Below are 19,007 nucleotides of genomic sequence, written 5' to 3'. Positions count from 1 at the left end.
ACACACGCGAGACAGATGACCTGTTGTGAGGAGAAACACAATTCTGGCTGGAGTTGTGGAGAAACTGAAGAAAACAGAACTTCAAGCTCCACATCCTGGTCACTGTTCTGCTGGACCTGAAGATGTGATTTCTGTACAGAGAAAAAATGCAAAGCTGTTAAATCCTGTCTGGTGTGTTTGGCCTCATTCTGTGAAACTCACCTTCAGCCTCATTATCGAATTCCTGTTTATAAGAATCACAAGCTGGTTAAAGCCTCCAGACGACTCCAGGATCAGATCTGCTCTCAGCATGATGAACTGCTTAAGGTTTACTGTCGTACTGATCAGCAGTGTATCTGTGTGTTGTGTACCATGGATGATCATAAAGGACATGATACAATATCAGCTGCAGCAGAAAGAACTGAGAAACAGGTAAAATATTTTATACAGCTCTCTTTAAGAAGTACCAACTCATTATCATTTACACTGACGTTGTTTATGTGGTGCTCGTACACAATACAAGTAAATCCTGAATTGTTATTCTGTGTAGAAGCAGCTGCTGGAGATCCAGAGAAAATTCCAGGAGAAAATCCAGAACAGAGAGAAGGAACTTTGTGAGCTGATAAATGCTGTGGAGTCTCACAAGGTAAGTTTTATAAACAAAAAGCTCTCAGGATCAGTCCGACTCTCCTCCATTAAACCAATCTCCATTAAAAATGAGATATTTTATATCTCAGGTAACTTTGCAAGTAATGGAGCATTTTTGTTCATGAATTAAAAAAAAAAACTTTAAATTCTGCCTGGTTAGTTGGTGATTGATGCTGTACAGCAATTCTGAGGTTGTTCTAATAATTATAAGTCTGATAAGATCAGATTAGGACTGAGCCACCCAAAAAGATTATTGATTGTTGCCGTAATTACCGTGTAAGATTTCTGGTGAAGACTTGAGAAGATCACTACATTGGTTTTCCCAGTCCTGGCCATGCTGTTGTTTCCTGACACTCAAGCCATTTAGCACCATCACCAAGCTATGGGTGATGAAAGTCTTAGTCTGACCAGTAGCTACATATGAATGTAAAGAATTGACAAATATCAAAGTAAGAAACGTTTTCTCTTTCTGAATCCTCTAACAGTGTTCTGCACAGACAGCAGTGAAGAACATTGAGATGATCTGTACTGAACTAATCAACTCAATTAACAGAAGATGCTCTGAGCTAAAAGATCTGATCAGAGATCGAGAGACAGCAGAAGTAAGTCGAGCTGAAAAAGTCCTGAAAGTCCAGGTGGAGCAGCAGATTGTAGAGCTGAAGAGGAAAGATGCTGAACTGGAACAGCTTTCACACACAGAGGATCCCGTCCATTTCCTCCAGGTAACAGCACTAATAATAATTATATTATTGCTGCACCAGTCCAAGTAATAAAATATGTTCAGAATGTTAAAAAACTTGATGACAGTAACATCAAAAAGATAAGAAATAGTATTTTGTGACTTGTAAACATCTGCTGGTTTTAGAAACACATGATGCAGACAATAAAAGATTGGGTTCAATATTTAGGTAATGGTGCCTCTAGTGGACAGGTAGTGTAATTACAGGACTGGTGTTGCTGAATGAAGAATGTTGTGTTTAAACTGTAGGATTATTTAATTATGCATTTTAGAGTCGTTGCTCATAAAAACTGGTCTATACCTGAATGTTACTTTTATACCCAAACACAGCTGGATTATCTGTTTAAGATGTTTTTGGAACATTTTACAATCTTCGCAGTAGTCTAAATTTGTCCTTGTACCGACAGTTTTACAAAAACAAGTTTATTATTTTATTAGTTTAATCTAATTCTGTGAACATTATCTGTCTGGATGTAGAATTTTCAGTCTTTCTCGGCTCCTGCTGGATCTGCTGAATCAGCCACCATCACAATCAGTCCTTTCCTCTCATTTGATGATGTTACAAAGTCTGTATCTCAGCTGAGAGAGAAAGTAGAAGAATTCTGGAAAGAGCAGTGTGAGAAGATACCAGATGAAGGTGAGTTCAAGCCCTCAGTGTTCCATTGTCTCCAAAATGTTTCGGTACTCAAACATCAAACAAAACAATCAAATCCACCAACATGAAGATTTTACATCTAACAACATCATTCATTTACTCATTAACCCAGTACTGGTCATGGTCACAGTAAGTCCAGGGTTGAATGAAATACACTCACACTTGGTCAGTAACTTAGAATTAAGGTCACTTTAGACGAACACTAGGAGAACATGCCAAACTTCTTACTGGCGGTACCTGCGACAATTTCTGGTGCAAATATGCATTTACTGTGATAAGTGATTGTACTGTTACTCTTTCTGCAGTGAAGAAAGTCTGGATTACTTCACCTCCTGAAGGTGAAATCAGAGAAGATTTTCTACACTGTAAGTTTCTCACAATCACACAAACATACACAGTGCAGTGAAAAAGTATTTGCACCCCCCCAGTTATCTGTATTTTTACATATTTGTCACGTTACTAGTTCAGATGCTACAGCAGCTCAGTCTGGTTTAAGTCTAAATCTGATTAAGTCCAAAACCTAAACTTTATTTCCTTTTAACACAGATCTGCTCTTGTTATATGGAATTGTTGTGTTTTTATATTGCACGAGTGTTTAATCTTTAAATCATGAACTGATGACCAAACGTTCTTCTTTAGTCCTGAAACACCATCACACAACCACCACCATGACTGACTGTTAGTAAGATGTTTTTATTGTAAAATGCTGTTTTAGCTTCATTGCAAGTATAAGAATTCTGACTCATCAGTTCACAGAACATCATCACCAAAAAGCTTGAGGGTCATTAAGGTTCTTATATTGGTAAATGAGAGGCGAGGCTTTATGTTCCTCTTAGTTAACAGTGATTTTACCTTGTGACTCTCTCATGGATTTTATTTGTGCTCAGTTTCCTTCTAATACTGGAATCATTAAATCAGATTTAAATTGAGGTCAGCAGGTCCTGCGGTTTCCTAAATGTTTGTCTGGGTTCTTGTATGTTTTCCTTGATAAGACATTGATGAGCTCCTGAAGCAATCTTAACTGTTCCAAGTGTCATTTAGAGATCATGGCTCTTACTGTGGTTCGCTAAAGTACTAAAATCTTAGGATTGACTTTGTAACTTTTTCTGATATACAGGGTGGGCCATTTATATGGATACACCTAAATAAAATGGGAATGGTTGGTAATATTAACTTCCTGTTTGTGGCACATTAGTATATGGGAGGGGGAAAACTTTTCAAGATGGGTGGTGACCATGGCGGCCATTTTGAAGTCGGCCATTTTGTATCCAACTTTAGTTTTTTCAATGGGAAGAGGGTCATGTGACACATCAAACTTATTGAGAATTTCACAAGAAAAACAATGGTGTGCTTGGTTTTAACTTTATTCTTTCATGAGTTATTTACAAGTTTCTGACCACTTATAAAATGTGTTCAAAGTGCTGCCCATTGTGTTGGATTGTCAATGCAACCCTCTTCTCCCACTCTTCACACACTGATAGCAACACCGCAGAAGAAATGCTAGCACAGGCTTCCAGTATCCGTAGTTTCAGGTGCTGCACATCTCGTATTTTCACAGCATAGACAATTGCCTTCAGATGACCCCAAAGATAAAAGTCTAAGGGGGTCAGATCGGGAGACCTTGGGGGCCATTCAACTGGCCCACGACGACCAATCCACTAGGAAAGCTGGCACGTTCCCTGAGTTTTTCCAAAAGTGGATTGGTCGTCGTGGGCCAGTTGAATGAGTCAGTCACAGAAACCCTTAAAAAAACCACACACACACACACACACACACACACACACACTAACATACACCAACACACATTTACACAGACACACCCTCTCACACACGTTTACACACATTCACACTTACACACACATTAACAGACACACACACACTCATATGTGCACACACACACACACACACACACTGAAACACAATTCAAAAAGCTTTATTAGCATGACGTTGTGTTTGTTGTTGGATTGTATGTTGCTGGTGTGTGTCTGTGTACTGTTTGTGAATGTGTCATGTTTGTGGGGTGTTTCTATATGTCTGTGTAGTGTTTTTGTGTGTTTGTGTAACATTTGTGTGTTTGTGTAGTTTTCATTAGTTTGTGTAGCATTTGTGTGCATTTGTAGATGTTGGTGTCTGTGTATTTGTGTAGTGTCTGTGTGAGTATGTGTAGGGTTTGTCTGTGCTTGTGTAATGTATTTGTGTGTTTGTTTGTGTAGTGTTTGTAACAAATGTGTGTGTTTGTGTAGTGTACAATACTACAAGTAATATTTGTGTTTGAGTAGTATTTGTGTGTTTGAGTAGTATTTGTGTGTTTAAGTAGTATGTGTGTGTTTGAGTAGTATGTGTGTGTTTAAGTAGTATGTGTGTGTTTGAGTAGTATGTGTGTGTTTGAGTAGTATGTGTGTGTTTGAGTAGTATGTGTGTGAGCAGTATTTGTGTGTTTGAGTAGTATGTGTGTTTGAGCAGTATTTGTGTGTTTGAGTAGTATGTGTGTGTTTGAGCAGTATTTGTGTGTTTGAGTAGTATGTGTGTGTTTGAGTAGTATGTGTGTGAGCAGTATTTGTGTGTTTGAGTAGTATGTGTGTTTGAGCAGTATTTGTGTGTTTGAGTAGTATGTGTGTGTTTGAGCAGTATTTGTGTGTTTGAGTAGTATGTGTGTGTTTGAGTAGTGTGTGTGTGTTTGAGTAGTGTGTGTGTGTTTGAGTAGTATGTGTGTGTTTGAGTAGTATGTGTGTGAGCAGTATTTGTGTGTTTGAGTAGTATGTGTGTTTGAGCAGTATTTGTGTGTTTGAGTAGTATGTGTGTGTTTGAGCAGTATTTGTGTGTTTGAGTAGTATGTGTGTGTTTGAGCAGTATTTGTGTGTTTGAGTAGTATGTGTGTGTTTGAGCAGTATTTGTGTGTTTGAGTAGTATGTGTGTGTTTGAGCAGTATTTGTGTGTTTGAGTAGTATGTGTGTGTTTGAGCAGTATTTGTGTGTTTGAGTAGTATGTGTGTGTTTGAGTAGTATGTGTGTGTTTGAGCAGTATTTGTGTGTTTGAGTAGTATGTGTGTGTTTGAGCAGTATTTGTGTGTTTGAGTAGTATGTGTGTGTTTGAGCAGTATTTGTGTGTTTGAGTAGTATGTGTGTGTTTGAGCAGTATTTGTGTGTATGAGTAATATTTGTGTTTGAGCAGTATTTGTGTGTTTGAGTAGTATGTGTGTGTTTGAGCAGTATTTGTGTGTTTGAGTAATATTTGTGTTTGAGCAGTATTTGTGTGTTTGAGTAGTATGTGTGTGTTTGAGCAGTATTTGTGTGTTTGAGTAGTATGTGTGTGTTTGAGCAGTATTTGTGTGTTTGAGTAGTGTGTGTGTGTTTGTGCAGTATTTGTGTGTTTAAGCAGTATGTGTGTGTTTGAGTAGTATGTGTGTGTTTGAGCAGTATTTGTGTGTTTGAGTAGTATTTGTGTGTTTGAGTAGTATGTGTGTGTTTGAGCAGTATGTGTGTGTTTGAGCAGTATTTGTGTGTTTGTGCAGTATTTGTGTGTTTGAGCAGTATGTGTGTGTTTGAGCAGTATTTGTGTGTTTGTGCAGTATTTGTGTTTGAGTAGTATGTGTGTGTTTGAGCATTATTTGTGTGTTTGAGTAGTGTGTGTGTGTTTGTGCAGTATTTGTGTGTTTGAGCAGTATGTGTGTGTTTGAGTAGTATGTGTGTGTTTGAGCAGTATTTGTGTGTTTGAGTAGTATTTGTGTGTTTGAGTAGTATGTGTGTGTTTGAGCAGTATGTGTGTGTTTGAGTAGTATGTGTGTGTTTGAGCAGTATTTGTGTGTTTGTGCAGTATTTGTGTGTTTGAGCAGTATGTGTGTGTTTGAGCAGTATTTGTGTGTTTGAGTAGTATTTGTGTGTTTACACAGACACACCCTCTCACACACGTTTACACACATTCACACTTACACACACATTAACAGACACACACACACTCATATGTGCACACACACACACACACACACACTGAAACACAATTCAAAAAGCTTTATTAGCATGACGTTGTGTTTGTTGTTGGATTGTATGTTGCTGGTGTGTGTCTGTGTACTGTTTGTGAATGTGTCATGTTTGTGGGGTGTTTCTATATGTCTGTGTAGTGTTTTTGTGTGTTTGTGTAACATTTGTGTGTTTGTGTAGTTTTCATTAGTTTGTGTAGCATTTGTGTGCATTTGTAAATGTTGGTGTCTGTGTATTTGTGTAGTGTCTGTGTGAGTATGTGTAGGGTTTGTCTGTGCTTGTGTAATGTATTTGTGTGTTTGTTTGTGTAGTGTTTGTAACAAATGTGTGTGTTTGTGTAGTGTACAATACTACAAGTAATATTTGTGTTTGAGTAGTATTTGTGTGTTTGAGTAGTATTTGTGTGTTTAAGTAGTATGTGTGTGTTTGAGCAGTATTTGTGTGTTTGAGTAGTGTGTGTGTGTTTGAGCAGTATTTGTGTGTTTGAGTAGTATGTGTGTATTTGAATAGTATGTGTGTGTTTGTGCAGTATTTGTGTGTTTGAGCAGTATGTGTGTGTTTGAGTAGTATGTGTGTGTTTGAGTAGTATGTGTGTGAGCAGTATTTGTGTGTTTGAGTAGTATGTGTGTTTGAGCAGTATTTGTGTGTTTGAGTAGTATGTGTGTGTTTGAGCAGTATTTGTGTGTTTGAGTAGTATGTGTGTGTTTGAGTAGTATGTGTGTGAGCAGTATTTGTGTGTTTGAGTAGTATGTGTGTTTGAGCAGTATTTGTGTGTTTGAGTAGTATGTGTGTGTTTGAGCAGTATTTGTGTGTTTGAGTAGTATGTGTGTGTTTGAGTAGTGTGTGTGTGTTTGAGTAGTGTGTGTGTGTTTGAGTAGTATGTGTGTGTTTGAGTAGTATGTGTGTGAGCAGTATTTGTGTGTTTGAGTAGTATGTGTGTTTGAGCAGTATTTGTGTGTTTGAGTAGTATGTGTGTGTTTGAGCAGTATTTGTGTGTTTGAGTAGTATGTGTGTGTTTGAGTAGTATGTGTGTGTTTGAGCAGTATTTGTGTGTTTGAGTAGTATGTGTGTGTTTGAGCAGTATTTGTGTGTTTGAGTAGTATGTGTGTGTTTGAGCAGTATTTGTGTGTTTGAGTAGTATGTGTGTGTTTGAGCAGTATTTGTGTGTATGAGTAATATTTGTGTTTGAGCAGTATTTGTGTGTTTGAGTAGTATGTGTGTGTTTGAGCAGTATTTGTGTGTTTGAGTAATATTTGTGTTTGAGCAGTATTTGTGTGTTTGAGTAGTATGTGTGTGTTTGAGCAGTATTTGTGTGTTTGAGTAGTATGTGTGTGTTTGAGCAGTATTTGTGTGTTTGAGTAGTGTGTGTGTGTTTGTGCAGTATTTGTGTGTTTAAGCAGTATGTGTGTGTTTGAGTAGTATGTGTGTGTTTGAGCAGTATTTGTGTGTTTGAGTAGTATTTGTGTGTTTGAGTAGTATGTGTGTGTTTGAGCAGTATGTGTGTGTTTGAGCAGTATTTGTGTGTTTGTGCAGTATTTGTGTGTTTGAGCAGTATGTGTGTGTTTGAGCAGTATTTGTGTGTTTGTGCAGTATTTGTGTGTTTGAGTAGTATGTGTGTGTTTGAGCATTATTTGTGTGTTTGAGTAGTGTGTGTGTGTTTGTGCAGTATTTGTGTGTTTGAGCAGTATGTGTGTGTTTGAGTAGTATGTGTGTGTTTGAGCAGTATAATAAACACACAAATACTACTCAAACACACAAATACTACTCAAACACAAATATTACTTGTAGTATTGTACACTACACAAACACACACATTTGTTACAAACACTACACAAACAAACACACAAATACATTACACAAGTGTTTGAGTAGTATGTGTGTGTTTGAGCAGTATGTGTGTGTTTGAGTAGTATGTGTGTGTTTGAGCAGTATTTGTGTGTTTGTGCAGTATTTGTGTGTTTGAGCAGTATGTGTGTGTTTGAGCAGTATTTGTGTGTTTGAGTAGTATTTGTGTGTTTACACAGACACACCCTCTCACACACGTTTACACACATTCACACTTACACACACATTAACAGACACACACACACTCATATGTGCACACACACACACACACACACACACTGAAACACAATTCAAAAAGCTTTATTAGCATGACGTTGTGTTTGTTGTTGGATTGTATGTTGCTGGTGTGTGTCTGTGTACTGTTTGTGAATGTGTCATGTTTGTGGGGTGTTTCTATATGTCTGTGTAGTGTTTTTGTGTGTTTGTGTAACATTTGTGTGTTTGTGTAGTTTTCATTAGTTTGTGTAGCATTTGTGTGCATTTGTAAATGTTGGTGTCTGTGTATTTGTGTAGTGTCTGTGTGAGTATGTGTAGGGTTTGTCTGTGCTTGTGTAATGTATTTGTGTGTTTGTTTGTGTAGTGTTTGTAACAAATGTGTGTGTTTGTGTAGTGTACAATACTACAAGTAATATTTGTGTTTGAGTAGTATTTGTGTGTTTGAGTAGTATTTGTGTGTTTAAGTAGTATGTGTGTGTTTGAGCAGTATTTGTGTGTTTGAGTAGTGTGTGTGTGTTTGAGCAGTATTTGTGTGTTTGAGTAGTATGTGTGTATTTGAATAGTATGTGTGTGTTTGTGCAGTATTTGTGTGTTTGAGCAGTATGTGTGTGTTTGAGTAGTATGTGTGTGTTTGAGTAGTATGTGTGTGAGCAGTATTTGTGTGTTTGAGTAGTATGTGTGTTTGAGCAGTATTTGTGTGTTTGAGTAGTATGTGTGTGTTTGAGCAGTATTTGTGTGTTTGAGTAGTATGTGTGTGTTTGAGTAGTATGTGTGTGAGCAGTATTTGTGTGTTTGAGTAGTATGTGTGTTTGAGCAGTATTTGTGTGTTTGAGTAGTATGTGTGTGTTTGAGCAGTATTTGTGTGTTTGAGTAGTATGTGTGTGTTTGAGTAGTGTGTGTGTGTTTGAGTAGTGTGTGTGTGTTTGAGTAGTATGTGTGTGTTTGAGTAGTATGTGTGTGAGCAGTATTTGTGTGTTTGAGTAGTATGTGTGTTTGAGCAGTATTTGTGTGTTTGAGTAGTATGTGTGTGTTTGAGCAGTATTTGTGTGTTTGAGTAGTATGTGTGTGTTTGAGTAGTATGTGTGTGTTTGAGCAGTATTTGTGTGTTTGAGTAGTATGTGTGTGTTTGAGCAGTATTTGTGTGTTTGAGTAGTATGTGTGTGTTTGAGCAGTATTTGTGTGTTTGAGTAGTATGTGTGTGTTTGAGCAGTATTTGTGTGTATGAGTAATATTTGTGTTTGAGCAGTATTTGTGTGTTTGAGTAGTATGTGTGTGTTTGAGCAGTATTTGTGTGTTTGAGTAATATTTGTGTTTGAGCAGTATTTGTGTGTTTGAGTAGTATGTGTGTGTTTGAGCAGTATTTGTGTGTTTGAGTAGTATGTGTGTGTTTGAGCAGTATTTGTGTGTTTGAGTAGTGTGTGTGTGTTTGTGCAGTATTTGTGTGTTTAAGCAGTATGTGTGTGTTTGAGTAGTATGTGTGTGTTTGAGCAGTATTTGTGTGTTTGAGTAGTATTTGTGTGTTTGAGTAGTATGTGTGTGTTTGAGCAGTATGTGTGTGTTTGAGCAGTATTTGTGTGTTTGTGCAGTATTTGTGTGTTTGAGCAGTATGTGTGTGTTTGAGCAGTATTTGTGTGTTTGTGCAGTATTTGTGTGTTTGAGTAGTATGTGTGTGTTTGAGCATTATTTGTGTGTTTGAGTAGTGTGTGTGTGTTTGTGCAGTATTTGTGTGTTTGAGCAGTATGTGTGTGTTTGAGTAGTATGTGTGTGTTTGAGCAGTATAATAAACACACAAATACTACTCAAACACACAAATACTACTCAAACACAAATATTACTTGTAGTATTGTACACTACACAAACACACACATTTGTTACAAACACTACACAAACAAACACACAAATACATTACACAAGTGTTTGAGTAGTATGTGTGTGTTTGAGCAGTATGTGTGTGTTTGAGTAGTATGTGTGTGTTTGAGCAGTATTTGTGTGTTTGTGCAGTATTTGTGTGTTTGAGCAGTATGTGTGTGTTTGAGCAGTATTTGTGTGTTTGAGTAGTATTTGTGTGTTTACACAGACACACCCTCTCACACACGTTTACACACATTCACACTTACACACACATTAACAGACACACACACACTCATATGTGCACACACACACACACACACACACTGAAACACAATTCAAAAAGCTTTATTAGCATGACGTTGTGTTTGTTGTTGGATTGTATGTTGCTGGTGTGTGTCTGTGTACTGTTTGTGAATGTGTCATGTTTGTGGGGTGTTTCTATATGTCTGTGTAGTGTTTTTGTGTGTTTGTGTAACATTTGTGTGTTTGTGTAGTTTTCATTAGTTTGTGTAGCATTTGTGTGCATTTGTAAATGTTGGTGTCTGTGTATTTGTGTAGTGTCTGTGTGAGTATGTGTAGGGTTTGTCTGTGCTTGTGTAATGTATTTGTGTGTTTGTTTGTGTAGTGTTTGTAACAAATGTGTGTGTTTGTGTAGTGTACAATACTACAAGTAATATTTGTGTTTGAGTAGTATTTGTGTGTTTGAGTAGTATTTGTGTGTTTAAGTAGTATGTGTGTGTTTGAGCAGTATTTGTGTGTTTGAGTAGTGTGTGTGTGTTTGAGCAGTATTTGTGTGTTTGAGTAGTATGTGTGTATTTGAATAGTATGTGTGTGTTTGTGCAGTATTTGTGTGTTTGAGCAGTATGTGTGTGTTTGAGTAGTATGTGTGTGTTTGAGTAGTATGTGTGTGTTTGAGCAGTATTTGTGTGTTTGAGTAATATTTGTGTGTTTGAGTAGTATGTGTGTGTTTGAGTAGTATGTGTGTGTTTGAACAGTATTTGTGTGTTTGAGTAATATTTGTGTGTTTGAGTAGTATGTGTGTTTGAGTAGTATGTGTGTGTTTAAGCAGTATTTGTGTGTTTGAGTAGTATGTGTGTGTTTGAGTAGTATGTGTGTGTTTGAGTAGTATATGTGTGTGTTTGAGCAGTATTTGTGTGTTTGAGTAGTATGTGTGTGTTTGAGCAGTATTTGTGTGAGCAGTATTTGTGTGTTTGAGTAGTATGTGTGTGTGTTTAAGTAGTATATGTGTATGTTTGAGTAGTATGTGTGTGTTTGAGTAGTATATGTGTGTGTTTGAGCAGTATTTGTGTGTTTGAGTAGTATGTGTGTGTTTGAGCAGTATTTGTGTGTGTTTGAGTAATATTTGTGTTTGAGCAGTATTTGTGTGTTTGAGTAATATTTGTGTTTGAGTAGTATGTGTGTGTTTGAGCAGTATTTGTGTGTTTGAGTAATATTTGTGTTTGAGTAGTATGTGTGTGTTTGAGTAGTATTTGTGTGTTTGAGTAGTATGTGTGTGTTTGAGCAGTATTTGTGTGTGTTTGAGTAATATTTGTGTTTGAGCAGTATTTGTGTGTTTGAGTAGTAGTATGTGTGTGTTTGAGCAGTATTTGTGTGTTTGAGTAGTATGTGTGTGTTTGAGCAGTATTTGTGTGTTTGAGTAGTATGTGTGTGTTTGAGCAGTATTTGTGTGTGTTTAAGTAATATTTGTGTTTGAGCAGTATTTGTGTGTTTGAGTAGTATGTGTGTGTTTGTGCAGTATTTGTGTGTTTGAGTAGTATGTGTGTGTTTGAGTAGTATGTGTGTGTTTGAGCAGTATTTGTGTGTGTTTGAGTAATATTTGTGTTTGAGCAGTATTTGTGTGTTTGAGTAGTATGTGTGTGTTTAAGTAGTATTTGTGTGTTTGAGCAGCATTTGTGTGTTTGAGTAGTATGCGTGTGTTTGAGCAGTATTTGTGTGAGCAGTATTTGTGTGTTTGAGTAGTATGTGTGTGTGTTTGAGTAGTATATGTGTGTGTTTGAGCAGTATTTGTGTGTTTGAGTAGTATGTGTGTTTGAGCAGTATTTGTGTGAGCAGTATTTGTGTGTTTGAGTAGTATGTGTGTGTGTTTGAGCAGTATTTGTGTTTTTGAGTAATATTTGTGTTTGAGTAGTATGTGTGTGTTTGAGCAGTATTTGTGTGTTTGAGTAGTATGTGTGTGTTTGAGCAGTATTTGTGTGTGTTTGAGTAATATTTGTGTTTGAGCAGTATTTGTGTGTTTGAGTAGTATGTGTGTGTTTGTGCAGTATTTGTGTGTTTGAGTAGTGTGTGTGTGTTTGAGTAATATTTGTGTTTGAGTAGTGTGTGTATTGTGTAGGGTTTGTTTGATTGTGTAGGGTTTGTGTGATTGTGTAGGGTTTGTTTGATTGTGTAGTGTTTGTGTGACTGTGTAGGGTTTGTGTGATTGTGTAGGGTTTGTTTGATGGTGTAGGGTTTGTGTGATTGTGTAGGGTTTATTTGATTGTGTAGGGTTTGTGTGATGGTGTAGGGTTTATTTGATTGTGTAGGGTTTGTGTGATGGTGTAGGGTTTATTTGATTGTGTAGGGTTTGTGTGATGGTGTAGGGTTTATTTGATTGTGTAGGGTTTGTGTGATGGTGTAGGGTTTGTGTGATTGTGTAGTGTTTGATTGTGTAGGGTTTGTTCGATTGTGTAGGGTTTGATTGTGTAGGGTTTGTGTGATTGTGTAGTGTTTGCTTGATTGTGTAGTGTTTGATTGTGTAGGGTTTGTGTGATTGTGTAGTGTTTGATTGTGTAGGGTTTGTGTGATTGTGTTGGGTTTGTGTGATTGTGTAGTGTTTGATTGTGTAATATTTGATTGTGTAGGGTTTGTTTGATTGTGTAGGGTTTGTGTGATTGTGTAGGGTTTGTTTGATGGTGTAGGGTTTGTGTGATTGTGTAGGGTTTGTTTGATTGTGCAGGGTTTGTGTGATTGTGTAGGGTTTGTTTGATTGTGTAGTGTTTGTGTGATTGTGTAGGGTTTGTGTGATTGTGTAGGGTTTGTTTGATTGTGTAGGGTTTGTGTGATTGTGTAGTGTTTAATTGTGTAGGGTTTGTGTGATTGTGTAGGGTTTGTGTGATTATGTAGGGTTTGTGTGATTGTGTAGGGTTTGTGTGATTGTGTAGTGTTTGATTGTGTAGTGTTTGATTGTGTAGGGTTTGTGTGATGGTGTAGGGTTTGTTTGATTGTGTAGGGTTTGTGTGATTGTGTAGTGTTTGATTGTGTAGGGTTTGTGTTATTTTGTAGGGTTTGTGTGATTGTGTAGGGTTTGTGTGATTGTGTAGTTTGTGTGATTGTGCAGTGATTGTGTAGGGTTTGTGTGATTGTGTAGTGTTTGATTGCGTAGGGTTTGATTGTGTAGGGTTCGTGTGATTGTGTAGGGTTTGTTTGATTGTGTAGGGTTTGTGTGATTGTGTAGGGCTTGTGTGATTGTGTAGGGTTTGTGTGATTGTGTAGGGTTTGATTGTGTAGTGTTTGATTGTGTAGGGTTTGTGTGATGGTGTAGGGTTTGTTTGATTGTGTAGGGTTTGTGTGATTGTGTAGTGTTTGATTGTGTAGGGTGTGATTGTGTAGGGTTTGTGTGATTGTGTAGGGTTTGTGATTGTGTAGGGTTTGTGTAATTGTGTAGGGTTTGTGTGATTGTGTAGGGTTTGATTGTGTAGTGTTTGACTGTGTAGGGTTTGTGTGATTGTTTAGGGTTTGTGTGATTGTGTAGGGTTTGATTGTGTAGGGTTTGTGTGATTGTGTAGGGTTTGTGTGATGGTGTAGGGTTTGTTTGATTGTGTAGGGTTTGTGTGATCGTGTAGTGTTTGATTGTGTAGGGTGTGATTGTGTAGGGTTTGTTTGATTGTGTAGGGTTTGTGTGATTGTGTAGGGTTTGATTGTGTAGTGTTTGATTGTGTAGGGTTTGATTGTGTAGGGTTTCTGTGATTGTGTAGGGTTTGTGTGATTGTGTAGGGTTTGTGTGATTGTGTAGGGTTTGTGTGATTGTGTAGTGTTTGATTGTGTAGGGTTTGTGTGATTGTGTAGGGTTTGTGTGATGGTGTAGGGTTTGTTTGATTGTGTAGGGTTTGTGTGATTGTGTAGGGTTTGATTGTGTAGGGTTTGTGTGATTGTGTAGGGTTTGTGTGATTGTGTAGGGTTTGTATGCATTTTTGTAGTGTTTTTTATTGTGTATGTGTGTTTGTGTAGTATTTGTGTGTATGTGTAATGTGTGTTTGTGTATTTTGTGTGTTTGTGTGTGTGGTGTTTGTGTAATGTGTGTGTTTGTGTAGTGTTTGTGTAATGTGTGTGTGATTGTGTGATTGTGTAGGGTTTGTTTGATGGTGTAGGGTTTGTGTGATTGTGTAGGGTTTGTTTGATGGTGTAGGGTTTGTGTGATTGTGTAGGGTTTGTGTGATTGTGTAGGGTTTGTGTGATGGTGTAGGGTTTATTTGATTGTGTAGGGTTTGTGTGATGGTGTAGGTTTTTTTTGATTGTGTAGGGTTTGTGTGATGGTGTAGGGTTTATTTGATTGTGTAGGGTTTGTGTGATGGTGTAGGGTTTGTGTGATTGTGTATTGTTTGACTGTGTAGGGTTTGTTCGATTGTGTAGGGTTTGATTGTGTAGGTTTTGTGTGATTGTGTAGTGTTTGCTTGATTGTGTAGTGTTTGATTGTGTAGGGTTTGTGTGATTGTGTAGGGTTTGTGTGATTGTGTAGTGTTTGATTGTGTAGGGTTTGTGTGATTGTGTAGTGTTTGATTGTGTAATGTTTGATTGTGTAGGGTTTGTTTGATTGTGTATGGTTTGTGTGATTGTGTAGGGTTTGTTTGATGGTGTAGGGTTTGTGTGATTGTGTAGGGTTTGGTTGATTGTGTAGGGTTTGTGTGATTGTGTAGGGTTTGTTTAATTGTGTAGTGTTTGATTGTGTAGTGTGTGATTGTGTAGGGTTAGTGTGATTGTGTATGGTTTGTGTGATTGTGTAGTGTTTGATTGTGTAGGGTTTGTGTGATTGTGTTGGGTTTGTTTGATTGTGTAGTGTTTGATTGTGTAGTGTGTGATTGTGTAGGGTTTGTGTGATTGTGTAGGGTTTGTGTGATTGTGTAGTGTTTGTGTAGGGTTTGTGTGATTGTGTAGGTTTTTTTTATTGTGTAGTGTTTGATTGTGTAGTGTGTGATTGTGTAGGGTTTGTGTGATTGTGTAGTGTTTGATTGTGTAGGGTTTGTGTGATTGTGTAGTGTTTGATTGTGTAGGGTTTGTGTGATTGTGTAGTTTTTGTGTGATTGTGTAGTATTTGATTGTGTAGGGTTTGTGTAATTGTGTAGGGTTTGTGTGATTGTGTAGATTTTAATCGTGTAGTGTTTGATTGTGTAGGGTTTGTGTGATTGTGTAGTGTTTGATTGTGTAGGGTTTGTGTGGTTGTGTAGGGTTTGTGTGATTGTGCAGTGTTTGTGTAGTGTTTGATTGTGTAGGGTTTGTGTGATCGTGTAGTGTTTGATTGTGTAGGGTTTGTGTGATTGTGTAGGGTTTGTTTGATTGTGTAGCGTTTGTGTGATTGTGTAGGGTTTGTGTGATTGTGCAGTGTTTGTGTAGTGTTTGATTGTGTAGGGTTTGTGTGATCGTGTAATGTTTAATTGTGTAGTGTTTGATTGTGTAGGGTTTGTGTAATTGTGTAGGGTTTGTATGATTGTGTAGGGTTTGTGTGATTGTGCAGTGTTTGTGTAGTGTTTGATTGTGTAGGGTTTGTGTGATTGTGTAGGGTTTGTGTGATTGTGTAGGGTTTGTTTGATTGTGTAGGGTTTGTGTGATTGTGTAGGGTTTGTGGGATTGTGTTGGGTTTGATTGTGTAGTGTTTGATTGTGTAGGGTTTGTGTGATTGTGTAGTGTTTGATTGTGTAGGGTTTGTGTGATTGTGTAGGGTTTGTGTGATTGTGTAGGGTTTGTGTGATTGTGTAGTTTGTGTGATTGTGCAGTGATTGTGTAGGGTTTGTGTGATTGTGTAGTGTTTGATTGTGTAGGGTTTGATTGTGTAGGGTTCGTGTGATTGTGTAGGGTTTGTTTGATTGTGTAGGGTTTGTGTGATTGTGTAGGGCTTGTGTGATTGTGTAGGGTTTGTGTGATTGTGTAGGGTTTGATTGTGTAGTGTTTGATTGTGTAGGGTTTGTGTGATGGTGTAGGGTTTGTTTGATTGTGTAGGGTTTGTGTGATTGTGTAGTGTTTGATTGTGTAGGGTGTGATTGTGTAGGGTTTGTGTGATTGTGTAGGGTTTGTTTGATTGTGTAGGGTTTGTGATTGTGTAGGGTTTGTGTAATTGTGTAGGGTTTGTGTGATTGTGTAGGGTTTGATTGTGTAGTGTTTGACTGTGTAGGGTTTGTGTGATTGTTTAGGGTTTGTGTGATTGTGTAGGGTTTGATTGTGTAGGGTTTGTGTGATTGTGTAGGGTTTGTGTGATGGTGTAGGGTTTGTTTGATTGTGTAGGGTTTGTGTGATCGTGTAGTGTTTGATTGTGTAGGGTGTGATTGTGTAGGGTTTGTTTGATTGTGTAGGGTTTGTGTGATTGTGTAGGGTTTGATTGTGTAGTGTTTGATTGTGTAGGGTTTGATTGTGTAGGGTTTGTTTGATTGTGTAGGGTTTGTGTGATTGTGTAGGGTTTGTGTGATTGTGTAGTGTTTGATTGTGTAGGGTTTGATTGTGTAGGGTTTCTGTGATTGTGTAGGGTTTGTGTGATTGTGTAGGGTTTGTGTGATTGTGTAGGGTTTGATTGTGTAGTGTTTGATTGTGTAGGGTGTGATTGTGTAGGGTTTGTTTGATTGTGTAGGGTTTGTGTGATTGTGTAGGGTTTGTGTGATTGTGTAGTGTTTGATTGTGTAGGGTTTGATTGTGTAGGGTTTCTGTGATTGTGTAGGGTTTGTGTGATTGTGTAGGGTTTGTGTGATTGTGTAGGGTTTGTGTGATTGTGTAGTGTTTGTGTGATTGTGTAGGGTTTGTGTGATGGTGTAGGGTTTGTTTGATTGTGTAGGGTTTGTGTGATTGTGTAGGGTTTGATTGTGTAGGGTTTGTGTGATTGTGTAGGGTTTGTGTGATTGTGTAGGGTTTGTTTGATTGTGTAGGGTTTGTGTGATGTGTAGGGTTTGTGTGATTGTGTAGGGTTTGTATGCATTTTTGTAGTGTTTTTTATTGTGTATGTGTGTTTGTGTAGTATTTGTGTGTATGTGTAATGTGTGTTTGTGTATTTTGTGTGTTTGTGTGTGTGGTGTTTGTGTAATGTGTGTGTTTGTGTAGTGTTTGTGTAATGTGTGTGTGATTGTGTGTATGTGTAGGGTTTGTGTGTGTTTGGATTGTGTGTTGCTATGTATAATTACACACACACACACACTGTACACACACACACACTGTACACACGAACACTACACACACACACACACACACACACACACACACACACACTGTACACTCTCTCTCTCTCTCTCTCTCTCTCTCTCTCTCTCTCTCTCTCTCTTCTATGTTAATTGGTTTATTTTGTGTTTCCTCTCCAGATGTTTGTCGGTTCACACTGGATCCAAACACAGTAAATAAAAACCTCCGTCTGTCTGAGGAGAACAAAGTGGTGACCTGCAGTGGAACATTACAGTCGTATCCTGATCATCCAGATAGATTTGATGTTCGCTACCAGGTTGTGTGTAGAGAGAGTGTGAGTGGACGCTGTTACTGGGAGGTTGAGTGGAGTGGGGATGATGGGGTTTTTATAGCAGTGTCATATAAAAGCATCAGCAGGAAGGGACGTGGTTATGAGTGTTTGTTTGGACGGAATGATCAGTCCTGGAGTTTGTTCTGTTCTCCATCCAGATTTTCATTCCTGCACAATAACAAAGACACTAAAATTCCCATAATGCCGAGTTCCTCTAGAATAGGAGTGTATGTGGATTATGAAGCAGGAACTCTGTCCTTCTACAGCGTCTCTGATACAATGAAGCTCATCCACAGAGTTCAGACCACGTTCACTCAGCTCCTCTACCCGGGGTTTTGGGTTTGTTTAGGATCAGAAGTGAAACTGTCAGATTGAACAAATTAAATGTAAAATTTACATGAAAGTGTAACATTAAACTGTTTGAGTGATTTTAGAATCTGTGAGGCAGTGATACATTTATGAAGATTTTCTTTTTCAATTTATTAACCACCATTTATTCAGTGCTGTGAAAAAGTATTTACCCCCTTTCCTGATTTCTTCTTTTCTTAAACATTTATCATCTAAATGGATTCAGATATTAAAACTAAATTAAATAAAAGACAAACTGAATATTTAAAAACATAAAAGAGAAAATTTCTGTACATTACAAAATGGTAAATGTGATAATTTTCACCTCAAACTTCTTTCTTCCCAAGTCTGTTATAACCCCAAATCAGAAAAGGTGGGACAGTATGAAAAATGCAAATAAAATAATGCAAATAGTATTAAAAAGAATAAAAAATACATTAATAATAATAAAGTCACAAATCTGTACCTATTGAACAAGATGTAATGTAACTCAGCTCCTAACAACAAATTCCTGATGGTTTGGTTTGGGTTAAAGATCAGCTGATACTTTAATTTTTACTACAGTAAAACACATTGAACTGACTTTTAAAGTGAAGTTCAAAATGTTGTACAGAGATCGTTCCCATCTAGTGGTGCTAGAAATAAATTACAGCTTGTTGCTTTGGTACAAATTTGGGACTTTATTACTATTACAATTATTTTATTTTTATAATATATAAAGACTAGAGAGTGTTTATGACTCTTCTGTCCCAAGTGTTTTTGTAACGTGTTGTAGACCTGCAATGGCGACTGTTTTTGGTATACAGGAAAGAAAAGGCCTAATGCGGGTGAAAATGTGTTATTTGGCAACCCAGTACTGTGTAAATATTGGACAGAACACATGAAGGGTTATTTTTACTTGTTGGGTTGTGCAGTTTAATCATTGTGCTGAGTTAGTTTTCGTTTTCGGCATTTAGCAGACGCTTTTATCCAAAGCGGCTTACAATTATGACTGAACACAATTTTGAGCAATTGAGGGTTAAGGGCCTTGCTCAGGGGCCCAACAGT

At 37.6% G+C, this 19,007-nt stretch overlaps 2 pseudogenes; one reads left to right on the top strand and one right to left on the bottom strand.

Moving 5' to 3' along the window:
* LOC134327055 (tripartite motif-containing protein 16-like) overlaps positions 1-17,987 on the top strand; it is a 20,681-nt pseudogene extending 2,694 nt beyond the window's left edge.
* The window catches only part of LOC134326300 (zinc finger protein 850-like), a 150,301-nt pseudogene that overhangs the window by 102,608 nt on the left and 28,686 nt on the right, over positions 1-19,007 (bottom strand).

This window comes from Trichomycterus rosablanca, chromosome 14 (assembly GCF_030014385.1).
Source record: "Trichomycterus rosablanca isolate fTriRos1 chromosome 14, fTriRos1.hap1, whole genome shotgun sequence".
Lineage (NCBI taxonomy): Eukaryota > Metazoa > Chordata > Actinopteri > Siluriformes > Trichomycteridae > Trichomycterus > Trichomycterus rosablanca.
The sequence above is the reverse complement of the archived record's forward strand: the minus strand, read 5'-3'. Positions and strand labels throughout refer to the sequence as shown.